The 13,560-nt window shown below is 36.0% G+C and overlaps 1 protein-coding gene across 2 annotated transcripts in view; it reads left to right on the forward strand.

The window, feature by feature from the left end:
• LOC127619518 (chromosomal protein D1-like) overlaps positions 1-13,560 on the forward strand; it is a 37,305-nt gene that overhangs the window by 20,770 nt on the left and 2,975 nt on the right. Inside the window, exon 1 of one of the 2 annotated variants that reach the window (XM_052092358.1) lies at positions 12,205-12,344. The exons of the other annotated variant lie outside the window; for it this stretch is intronic. The gene's annotated coding sequence lies outside the window, so the exon portion shown is untranslated. Of the gene's footprint in view, positions 1-12,204; positions 12,345-13,560 lie in introns of those variants that run through there. 2 annotated transcript variants of the gene reach the window in all.

Here is a 13,560-nt window from a genome sequence, read left to right on the forward strand (position 1 = left end):
CAACAAGTGAGATAAGGTGACAAATCGGGTAAATTACCCCCAAAAAAGTAATCCACAACAAATCTTTTAATACTTCTCTAAAATTTTAATCAGATTACTTTACTGATTAGTTCATTCCAAACCACTCGTCACAAAAAATGGTTTGTTTTCCCACTCAATGAATTAAAAATAATGTCTAGTGTCTCCTTCATTGTCGCACACCCTTCATCTGTCGCAGGAATGCAAACAGAAATGCATATGCACATTTTTTATATATATATTTGTAACTCAAGTAATGTTCTTAATAGTAATTACTTTCATTGAAAGTCAGTAACTGTAATCTGATTACAAAAATGTAAAATGCAATGAGTTACACTACTTGTTGTGCCTTAAAACTAATTAGATTGCAGTAATTAGAGTAAAAATACTGTGGAGCGGAGGGGGGTGGGGCCGGGTCGGAAAATCGGATAAAGGCGGCCGGTGACGATGGTTCGAGAGAGAGAGAGAATTACGGGCATGTCCGTCATGTGTGTTTATGTTTGTGCTTTTGGTTTGAGTTTAATTAAATTATCATTCATATTGACAAGCCGGTTCTCGCCTCCTCCTTGCCCATCTTTAACCATGTTACAAATACATTTAGCAAATTAAAGGGATAGTTCACCCAAAAATGAAAATTCTGTCATCTTTTACCCTCATGTTGTTCCAAACTGACTTTCTTTGATGTAAAGATGTAAGGCAGAATGTTAGGGACTGACAGCCTCAGTCACCATTCACTTTCATTGCACCTTTTTTTCCATACAATGAATGAAAGTGAATGCTGATGGAGACTGTCATTCCGCCTAATCTCTTTAAAATGGATTTTAAGTCTGTTTTTTTGTATGTCTGTATTGTATGTTTGTTTGCAATTAGGCACTCGATCATCCCTCCAGCACTCTTATTAATGATAAAAGTCTCTGCCTCCTCTCTCCGTCCCGCTGACTGTCTGGCCGCTCACACGGCTGCCAGAATCCACATTGCGTTGCCCTTCTCTAGTAAGAGATAAAATGAGTGTATATCAGCAATCCGAGCCTGTCGTTGTTCATTTTCAGACACACAAAGACATTCAGTCCCACACAACCTGAAAAAGAGAAGAATCACAGAGAGATGAGACAGACCAGAGAACAAAGAAATAGTCTCACAGAAGGCAAACATAAACAAACCTGCACAAACACAATACCCCCCATGCTTTTCCTCTAGATAAATGCCTTTGTCAGGGGATAGTTCACCCAAAAATAGAAAATCTGTCATCAAACTTTCATGTTTAATTGCATTGTGAACAGTTGTCTCAAACTTCAAAGGAAGTATTTCCCAAAGCAATGTCTCGTAATTGTGCATTTGATTCTTGTTCATTTTAACAGTTCCCCCAATCTCTCCCTTTGTCTGTCTCTCATATTATGGCTGGTTATCTTTTGATCCGTCCTTCTAATGGTTTATTTCCCTTTTCAATGTGGCACTGATAACTTCTTTGTTTGTTTGTTCAACTTCATTATCGGTGTTCTGTGAATGCACAATGTAGATCATGAATATTTATCACACAGGCTGTTGGTATTCAGATCCTGGAGATTACATACTTGAGCTGTATATTTAAGGTGAAATCTAGTTGACCTCAAGCCATTTTCCTTCCATCATGGGTTGTTTATGCTTAAGGAATATCTATTCCTAAAGAGAAAAAGGTAGCTCAGATGATAATAATTACAATAATACATTTTATTTGTACTGCACATTTTATTCATAATATTGCATCTCAGAGTGTTTCACATGTCAGAATATAAAAAAACATGTTGAAAGTGGTAAAAAGACAACAACAAAAACATAAGAAACAATAAAAGTGTCAAATGAATGAATATATTCTGAAAAAAGTGGTGTGTGTATATATATATATATATATATATATATATATATTTTTTTTATATGATAATATGATATATTTAATATAAATAAAAATAGCAAGATTAAGAAAGTGATTGTATTAAATCAATATAAACATTAGAAAACAATAAAAGTATAATCTTATACTTAAATTGCAGATCAATGTGTTGTACATGTCAGAATATAAAACATATGAAGAAAGTGATTGCATATAAAACAATATAAAAATAAGAAATCAATAAAATAATAAAATTAATGAAAAAGGGACATTATAGAAAATAATAAATACTTTATATATATATATATATATATATATATATATATATGTAATAAAAAAGTTTTAGAAATTGATTGACTCGGACCAAATAATAAAGAAAAGCAGCCAATAAGTGCCCAACATAGATGAGAACTCCATCAATACTGTTTAAAAAGCATCCCAGGGTGATACCTCTACAAGTTGATTGAGAATATGTCAAGAGTACATGTCTGCAAATTCTAGGCAAAGGGTGACTACTCTGAAGATGCTAAAATATAACATAGTTTTGATTTATTTTGGATTTTTTTAAGTCACAACATAATTCCCATAGTTCCATTTATGTTATTTCATAGATTTGATGACTTTACTATTATTCTAAAATGTGAAAAAAAATATATATATAAATTATAATAAAGAATGTGTAAGTGTTTCAAAACATTTGACCAGTAGTGTGTATATATATATAATCCCTCCAATATCTGTTTTATATACTTCGCTTCAAAACCAGACAATTCCAGTCCTGTATGGTTCCTTGCTGTTATAATATTCACAATATCGTATCTTATCAGCTATGACCTTTTTACCAAATTACTGTGCATTACCTATAGCGTAGGTAGCAAACAGTATTTTATTTGGCATTGTGTTATGTTGTAAACTATCTTCTAGTGGAAGCATGTCACAACATCAGTTTTATTTTTAAATAGAGTTTTAATGAAAATGTGTTTCTTTATTAATCTTATTATATTCTAATAATTTTATAAAAACAAGAAGGTGCTTTAGGCTGTGCCGGTAATCACGACAGACTGGGTAACAACATCTTTAAGCCATGACTACTCAATATAGCACAGCCTCTTGTACCTTATTGCTTACAAGGGATAGTGCAGCCAAAAATGAAAATTCTGTCATCATTTACTTACCTTCATGTCATTCTACACCTCTAGGACTTTCTTTCTTCTGAGGAACACAAATGAAGCTGTTAGGCAAAATGTTAGCCTCAGTCACCATTTACTTATAGCATAAAAAAAGATGCAATGAAAATGAATGGTGACTGCGGCTAACATGCTTGACATCTTTTTTTGTGTTCCAGAAAGGAGGAGTGGTGGTGGTGTAGTGGTCTAAGCACATAACTGGTAATCTGGTAATCAGAAGGACACTGGTTCGAACTCCACAGCCACCACCATTGTGTCCTTGAGCAAGGCACTTAACTCCAGGTTGCTCCAGGGGGATTGTCCCTGTAATAAGGGCTCTGTAAGTCGCTTTGGATAAAAGCGTCTGCCAAATGCATAAATGTAAATGTAAATGTAAATGTAAGTCTTACGGGTTTGCAACATACTGGTGCGTAAATGAAGACAATGTTCAATCCTTTCAATTGCATGCTAGTCTGAATTTGGATAGTGTTACCTAACATTTATGCACAGAGGTTCCTAAACAGAGGTTTAATTGAATTATTCCAACCTGTCATTAGATTAAATATTTCCATCAAAGGAAGGAGTTTGGTGTAATGCAGTGTGACGGCTGGTGACACTTTTCATTACTGCAGGGTAATCATCCTAGAGTTTTTGTTGTCTGTCTCTCTCTCTCTACCTCTCTCTCAGAGATGCTCTTTAAGTCACAATCTCCCCATATATCCTATATTGCCTCATCTCTCCCATTTCACACATACAGGCACCCTTCCAAGCTTTGAGATCAATCACAAGGTGTTATGACTGTTCTTGCGTTTGAGTGCCAGACATTGCTGGGGGGAAAAGTGAGAGAGAAAAAGAGAGATATTCTATGGACAAAATGCTAGAGAGGAGAGGGGGGTGGTTAGGGGAAGCAGACCGAGACACCGAAGCAGGGACAGTGACGACAACAGCAAGGCTAGGTCTGAATGTCCATAGTACGCTCTGGTTAGGTGCGTTAGTGTTTAGCTGACACTGATTTATGATGTTGGGGGGGTTAGACATAGTTTCTAGGGCGGGTGGAGGAAGACCAGAGGAAAAGAAAGAGAGAGACGGAGAGGAAAAGAGGAGAGGGAGGGTAAGGGACAGAATCAGATAATGGTGGGCTGCTCCGAGGATACCTATCTCATGAGCTGCATTGCCTCTAATCGCCACGAGTGTCAGAGCATCAACGTAACGGTAGGAGGGAGAACAAGAAAGGCGAGTGCAGGGGGCTAGGATAGAAAGAGAGACAGAAGTGAAAGAGGGATGGAGGACACAAGTTTTCATTTGCTTTGTTTAATTTACTGCTCTGAAGAAGTCAAAAAAAGCTGAGGATCGCACTCGGGAGACAAAATAGTGGCTCATATCATCATGGCATGGATTTCGTGACAACTGTTTGAAGTATATAACGTACGAGGTGGCGTAATGTCAGTGTGTAGGTTAGTACCAGCAATAATAGTGAACAAAAGACTGCAGAAGACGAATCAATGCTTCTGGAAGACTGCCGTCTCAGGAAACACAAGCAAACTGGGCTGTTTCGATTTCCATATTCAGCTTTGTGTCATCTCTGTAGCTTTCAACATTTGGTGTTCTCTGTGACTGTCTTACGACACTGAAAATGGTTACTCTCCCTGCATGCCCTTTCTCTGTGTGTCTCTAAATTTCATTTGTCTGCCTTTTCGTCCCTGTCTGCTTGTTTTCCCCCACTCTTCGTTCAAAAGCGTTAGGCAGCCTTTAAAACTGGGGCATTAAGAGACAGAAAGAGAGACAGACAATGTAAGCAATATTTGCTTGTGTATTGCTGCATGCTTTCTATACATCTTCGATCCCCGACACACCATCTTTTTTTGCGATCTTTTGTACGAAGGCCAGACGGTTTACTATATTGCATCAATGTGTGCAGTTGACGCATGTATAGATATACCACTTCTGTTGTTGATCTTTTGACATAGCGCTGTTTGTGTGTTTGAGGGTTTGCAGAAAATGAGGGCAGCCAGAGAGAGGGGGAAGAGACAGTTTGCTGGCAGTGCATATCTGTCTTTCGAGTTCATTCGGTTCATGTGCAATGCACAGTGTCTGCCACCAGGGGTGCGAAAAACTAAACTGCGCACTTGTTTATTTTCGGCACTGAAGAAGAGTTGTTAAGCCATAATTTCAGTGCTCCCATGGGGTAGCTGTTAATGCATGTGTGTTATGCCTGTAATGTGTAAATGTGTCATGTTTGTTTCTGTTTACCACAGGTTGAGGACTCAAGAGAGCTCTTGTGGAGACGAAACTGAATTTGGGAGAGATGCTGCGTTAAACGTGTGTGTGTGTATATATATATATATTGTTGTTGTTAAATCTTACAAAGTGGAAGTAGGTAGGTAGAGAGTCTTTTTTTTAGCACATTTAAGGTTTGCTGAACCCAGATCAATTATCGTCCTGTAGTTTTGCAAGCATTGCCAATATATGACAATGAATCAGCAAAACCACGGTATTGCAAGCTGGAATGATTTAACAATGCATCATTAGTGCCTGCAAAATATGGTGGCTGCAGTTTACATAAGGGCACAAGTTGTATTAAGTTACACTTACATAATAGGGAAGGTTGTTATAGCCGTGTAATATAGTGGTAATCAAAGGCACTGATCTAATAAATAGAAATGGGTATAGATACAGGTTTCCTGACCTGATTTCGATTTACAAGCTCTCTATTCAACTGGATCCTGATTTCGATAAAATTGGCTATATTTCAGTTATAATGTCCATTTTTCTTACATATGAAATAAATTCAAGGGGTGGGCTAGTTGACCAAAATCTTATATCATGAAATTCATATTTTTATATAATGATAACAATATATAAATATAGTGTTATTTTTTCTAAAACAAATTAAAAATAGAATTGGTTTATATATTGTAAAATGTGTATATATTGGTTTATATATTGTAACCATGTTGTAATGCCTATTTTTAAATAATCCAGTAAATTAATTAAATACTTTAAAAGGAAAACAACTTCCTCTTATATAATTTTCTCTTTTTGTGGAACATGACAAACATAGCCAAAGTAAAAAAACAACAACCTCAATTTGGATTTAAATCAGCCTTACCATGCCACATTTCAGTCTGATGTTGTTGACTAGTATTCAAAATTGTATTTTAAACTTTTCTGAAGAAACTCAACATCATCTCAGAGCAATGCAACAAAGGAAATAATACATAGTTTAAAGAAATCCAACGATAAACACTTCATTAGGCTCCTAATGATTAAAGTCACCTCTAGATAATATATGAATATCTGAAGGTAAACATGGGAGATTTGTTTCTTAATATCAGCATCGTTCGAACGTGTGCTTTGCATTAATTGCGTTTACATTGTTTTAGCTGTTTTTCTCATCACTGTTGATTAGAATGGCAGGCTGTCTAGCCGTTTGAGATGTTTGACTTCCTCCATAGTGCTTTAAAGTTAAAAAAAAAAAAAAAAAAAAAAAAAAACTCAGTTGAATTCAAATAGGTCACATAAGCTTTGTGGTTTGTGGCGTGATATTGAGGGAAACCAGATTGAGTAGCTTGAGTGATCCCGCTCTGCGCTCTCCTGTCTCTGGTGCACAAACGGGAAGCCTGCTGGACTCGCACACACGGTATCGGTTTTTCAAAAGCCAAACCAATTCCACACAATGGAAGGCACACCTTTTTTTCTTCACAATCTCCTCCTCATCTTCTCGTTCACTGGGATTTGAGGAACTAGCAGCCATTCCGCCTTCCTTCTCCAATTCTCCGACAGAATAATGTGTATCGAGTTTGTGTAACGTGAATAGAATGCCGTGCACATTTCTTGCCATGTGGTGTTCATTTTGCATAACCGCGATAGGAACGATAATCCAAAATGTATATCTGTTGTCAAATTTGTACTGGTTTACCTGTAGGCCTATATCGCCCACCCCTACAGGGAACCTTCTAACTTAGTATATTATGAAAATATGAATTACAAAATTTTACGTAAAATGTATACAATTTTAGCCTTGCTTTTAAGTACATTTTAATACTTTGAGGATGGACGGTGTACATCTTTGTCCCTGAGACCCTTAACCTGTGATGTCTTCAATGGTCACAGGTTAGGTCCTTGGGAACACAGCTGTACATGCTGAACAGCTTTTAACATCACTTTACTCTTGTTTTTGTCCATTTTGTTATATAAAGTCAATAGGCTCATAAAACATGGTCTGAAGAAACATTTAGACACAGCCAAGCCTGATCCTAGCATAACATTTCTGTTGTTTCTGTGTAATGTATCTGATAAAAATGCTAATTAAATGCATACACATATACTATTCTGCTTTTAGCATTTGAATGTAACACGTTTTTGTCTAAAGAGTCATATTCCAATTCCCCCAACACCCTCATTGATTTTTTTAAGGTCTGAACACATCTTGCACTGCAACCGATGTTATCACAATAACACAATTAGCATGAGTGACTGTTTGACAATGTGATTTTAAACCTGTCATGCTACTTCTACTCTGTTACCTGAAACAGCCCCAATAAATTTCCAGACATCGGTAATATCAGCTTCAGACCACTTCGACGCAGCTGTCGGGGACAGTACCTATTGGCTGACTTTGTGTCCTGACCACTCAGAGCGACCAATCAAAAGCAAGCCTAGGTTCATGACCCCTATACATTTCTCCTGAGGCAGTGATGTGGATCTGCTCCGCGAAACCATTTCATAGGCTAGTCTGCCATCTTGTACTCATTATTGCCAAACGCTTTGGTGATAAACGTTTCCCCCAAGCAGCTCACATGAGACATGGAGTGTTTTTTATTCTTTTTCTGCAATGAGGATAATTACATTTTACAGTGAGCACGAAGTAAACATCTATAGAGAATGTATATGGGTTATGATTAATTTAATTTTCAGATACAGTTTGATACCATGTCTGTAAAATGTGTGGGCTATATGACTCATTAAAATGCTGGATATGTATAGCATTGTGTTTGCATTTGCTATTTAATTAAATGACTGTACATGCTATATAAAGCATAGCTCTTATTTTACAGTAACATTTATTTAAGATGCATTCATTTAGTCATTAGTTTTGCATTTTTATGTAATGTAAAATGAAATATGATATGAAATTGTAATTAATTTACTAACATCTTTTCTCCCTTAAAGGAAGTGTGCAATGGCCTGAAAATCAAGGTGAACCCCTGTATAATGTCTTGATCATGTTATATGCACACATAAATGTGTCTGCATCACATTTTCTCCCAACCACTTGTTGTGTGATGTCTTTTGTTCTACCCGATGCCTCAAGTCTTGATACAAAACTATTAAAATACCAAAAGTTCCCCTCACAATTAGCTGGATCTAAGTAGGCAAAGAGAGGCTGACCGACTCATTTTTTTGCTGGTGCTTGTGTTAAAGCCTATGAGACATCAGGTACGCAACATCAACTTCCCCATCTGGTATGCAGTAGATTCATTTAACAGCAAGACCAGAAATCTGTTTCCGAACAATGGAAAAGATCTTATGGGACCAAGGAACTGGAACACTTAAATCAGGAAGTGGTCTCTGAAATTAACTGCTTTAGACAAACACATGCAGGGTACCAAACAGTCTTCTTTCTGTCTCATGTAATTCTCCCACTACTATCAAGCATGCACTGATTTGGATATTATATTTTTTGCAAAGTGATTGTTCCAATGCAAAGGTTTTCCAACAATGAATAAAGGAGAAACAACATAAAACTTTAAATGTTTTCGGGAAAGATGGAAGCATAAAATATAAAGGGATCGCACACCCAAAAATAAACAATTCTCTAATAATTTACCCACCCTCATGCCATCCCAGATGTGTATGACTTTCTTAGATATTGATCTGTTTTTCACCCACACCTATCGTATAGCTTCTGAATATATAGATTTAACCACTGGAGTCATCAGATTTTTTTCTCATGAAGCAATGTGTAAGTAATCGGATTAAAATTTTTGGAGTAGTAATAGTGGATTAATTGCTTTGATTAAATTATTCAACACTGGTGATTGATCACTCTGAAACCGCAAGAAAATGGCATCCTGACGATTCTGATTGGTTGATGCCTTCACGAGGATGCACACAGTCATTCACAGTAACTATCTTACCAGCTAGTACATGAGTTTTGACGTCAAAGGCACGACAGAGATAAACCTCAGTCGAAGCATCTGCTATAATTACATTTCTCCAATTTATATTTAAATGGGGCACTTCAACACACTTCCTTTAGTATTAAACTGCCCACCAACATCTACTCAATTCATGTAACATCATGTAATTAATACACGAATACTTGTATTACACATATAACTAATATTTGGCATTATATTCATGCTGTATAACCCGAGGTAAATTGGCACCTCCAGCTAAGTCTGGTATCTCCCAAGGTTTTTATTCTCAATTAACTAACATCTTATGGAGTTTAAGTTTCCTTGCCACAGTCACATTTGGCTTCCTCAATGGGGGCCTAAAAACAAACGTAAAGCAAGATTTTCAATCACATTTTCATTTGAACAGCTCAATAAGGACTTTGAGACATTACAGACATTAAAGCATCATTTTCTGTAGCAGCATAATTCTCTGAAATGCTGCTTTGAAACAATATTTGTTTTGACAGTGACTGTAGACTAGATATCACTTGACTTGGAGGTTGTATTCAATGGCAGTGTGCTTTTATCCATTATTTACCTGAACACGAGAGGGTTCCATAATTCCAAACAATGGATGCCTGTTTTACTTTTCCGGTCTCCATTGCTTTCACTCACATCTGCATATGTTCTTAGCAGATAATTTGATGTTCATTGTATTAAATTTGTACAAATTGTCAAAAAAGCATGTGGCTCCATAGTTCTAATACTTTAAAGAGTCGCAATGACAGTTTTTTTGACCGTCAAAGTTTAAAACATGATGTGGATGATGTGAAGCTATGAACCGAGGCAGACTATTTAGCAGGGACTGGACATTTCTATTCAAATGAATTGGAGAAATTGGAATGCCTAATGATCAATGGATGTAGAAATTAAGTCCCAACTTACAGGTAAACGTGCCAATTACCTTTTGGATACAGACATCGCCTCTCAGTTAACTTGAGAATGCGTATGTGCATTAGCTGGACGAGCCAGGAACATATTGTTTTAGCGTAATCTGAGGTAAAGAAGCACAATTTATGATTCCAATGTTGTAAGATTTTACTGCTGATTTAAAATATGTTCTTTCATCATAATCTTGAGCAACTGGGATATTTCAGTCTTTCCCCATTCAAATAGATAGGAGCTGCTCTTGTATGCCGCTTGTTTACATAGAAAAGTAGTGGACCGAGGGCATTTCAAAATGGCCGTCAGTGGACTGACTTGCTAGAAAGACTTTGTTACATTGATATCATTAAATACTTTGCATTATTATGACAGTCAAAACAGTCACAAGTTATGCCTGAACTAATTTATACTCTAACTAACACTTATAATGGCAATGCAACTGCAACCGTTGTCTATCTATACAGCTTAATACTGTGGATGCCATTGAAGAGATTTTAAATCTATCCCTCACAGCCATGTTTTCATTCCAGGCAAAAATGACACTACTTTGAATCAAAGTCTAAATAGATCAACCACACGCTTTCCCTCCAAAAACACTCTCCTCCAAAGACATGTCAAGGAACCTGATGTCAGCAAACCCTGAAGCGTTAAATTGCTGACAGGCAGCAAGCGTTTCTTATTGGCTGACAGAGGGTGGGCCGCTCTCTCACTTGTTTTACTGATATCTATTTCGTAATAGCAGCATGTTATATGTAGTGTTAACATAACATAATACATACATACATATATATATATATATATATATATATATATATATATATATATATATGCATATAAACTTAAAGAACATTCAAGGCTGTGTCTGTTTTTACTCTATTAGATTTCTCACTTTGTTTCTCAGTAGTCTATCTCATTACTGGAATCGCTCTCTTGTGTTACCTTGTTGTGTCAAGCTGTACATTGACTTACATGATTTGGATCTGTCACTTTGAATTTTGGATCTGTGCCATCCCCAATTTATTTTATTGTACTTATCTTTTCGTGTTTATTTATTCATGCTTTTCCTTGAATTGGTACACTCCCTGTCATGTCTAGAAGGGATCCCTCTCTCGTCAACTTCTCATGCATGCGCATTCTGTTAAGATGCTTTCGCCTCAACGTGTTAATGATGGAAAACATTAGAATTTCAATCATATCAATAATATAACATTATTAATGTTATAATCATTATCATAGAGTGACTATTTACACTAGGTATAAATACCTGGCACATAGTGCAGCTATTTGCACTGAAATAGTCTGGTGGAAATAAAGAAATGAAAGACAAACTGCTCTTTGAGTATTTTTACAATGGCTTGTGATAAAACAGTGTGAATGTGCTTTTTCTATGTAGACGATCTGGGTTCTAATCCTTCTTTTGACCCAGTTTTCCTCATCCTGTTTCCTGTTTTCACTCTTAATATTTTTCTTTAATACTATTTATAATAATAAATAAAATAATATAAATTATTTTTATTTCCTCGCAGTGATAGGTTGGTGTAGGGTGTCTGTATGCCTCTAAATAAACACACTGCAGTGATGCCCTGTTAGTATTTAATTAGGGGTACCAATAGAATCTGTCTAACACTATTTGCACTTAGTGCAAAGATGCTGTTTTTACACTTATTGTGCGTTTTGCAAATAGCCTCTGCCTTATTTTTATTATCAAGAAATCCTGTTGTCTTCTTGAAATCTCATATAGCACCGCATGATTCTTGGATATATTTTGACATAAGTTCATGTTAATGCACATACTACATTAAGTCTTAGATTCTGTTATTGTAACTTAATTGACATTAATAGTCATTTTTTAATTAAAAAGTGTTTGTGTTAAAAAGAAAAAACTAGGCTGCAGTTTAAAGACGTTTATCTCTTTTAGAACTGGAAACGTCAACCAAATTTTGGAGCGCTCATTGTTGCTGTGCTACTTCATATTAACGCGGTGTAAGAATCTCGCGAGATTGACGAGAGAGGGATCCCTTCTAAACACAACCCGCTGCACCCCAACTCAGTAGGCGGCGCTATGCAAACAACCTTCGGAAGCGAACGAGAGAAGAGAAGGAACTGGCATTGCCTTTCAAATAATCACAGTTGCCCGCCCACTGTCCGATGCTGTTTGCATCGAAAATAATGTCGAATGCATGAAAAAGAACATCTCTGCTGTTTCCCAAGCGCTTTACGAGCAAGGTGCGTTACGTTTCGAATATTTGCAGCTGTCGCATATCACAAGAATGAAAGCTGTGTGTTTTTCCATTGAAAAGTTAATCTTATACGGGTTAGCAGGCAGCTAATAAAAAAAATTGACAGTGCCTCACATTTTACCTGGAACTACAAAAGCTCGCGGGCTTCACATTACATGATGGCAGCCAGTCGACAAGATCCGCTCTGTTATGCGTGTCATACTTCATGCTATAATTTGTGTTTTTTATGCATTTTACAAAATTTGCATTATTGCTGTATACAATTTTAAATGCAACATTGGCGTTAATAATCTATGGTCCTAAATTTCTCGTGGTGAAAATATGTGCATTTTTTTATGCTGTGAAAAAGATGTGCAGTTGCATCCGTTAGTCATGCATGAACTAAGCTTGCAACGTGATTGAACTTCTGTAGCTGATGCCTTCACTGTTGTCTTTATTGATGTACTTCGTGCTGTAGTTGTGTTGTTGAGTAAAGCGTCTAGCAGGATGCCTATTTATATATAACGACTGCCCAAATTATTAGGAAACATTAATGCACCTCCATTTTTTTGTGAAGAGAAGACTGAAATTGTTTATTATTTTTGTTTTTAACAGATTGAGTGCTTGATTTATTGATTGAGATATATATATATATATATATATATTACCCAAATTATGACAACTATCTACTTTAAACTTTGTGAAGAGGCTCTATTCATTTTACAGTGTATAATAGGCCTGTTTGTTTAATCAGACACTTAACAATTTAGACACTTTAATAAATATAGATAACTGTCATTCCATATTAGGTATAGTTTGGTTATCATTTTAGCATTTGGATGTATGTGACAGTTAAGCTGCTCTCTCTTTCTTTTTGTAATTCGGACTGTAAAGCTAATAGTGTTTAAATATAATTTAATTATATATAATACAGATCAGAATTCCTGAATTTGATGTGCATCAATTCACCTCAATGGAAAGGCGAATTTTTATATTGCTGAGACTGCAGTATTTCCTATGTAATAATATATATATATATATATATATATATATATATATATATATATATATATATATATTAGATCAAATAAAATGAGAGCAGTAGTTCATGAGACAATTCACACAGGTACAATATGTTAAGCAATGACCAATTTACAGCAGTTTTATATGTAGCAAGCCTCTATCAGGTGGGTGTTTCAGTCTGCAGGAAGTGTTTCAATATA

The sequence above is a fragment of the Xyrauchen texanus genome, chromosome 26 (assembly GCF_025860055.1).
Source record: "Xyrauchen texanus isolate HMW12.3.18 chromosome 26, RBS_HiC_50CHRs, whole genome shotgun sequence".
In the NCBI taxonomy this organism is placed as follows: Eukaryota; Metazoa; Chordata; class Actinopteri; order Cypriniformes; family Catostomidae; genus Xyrauchen; species Xyrauchen texanus.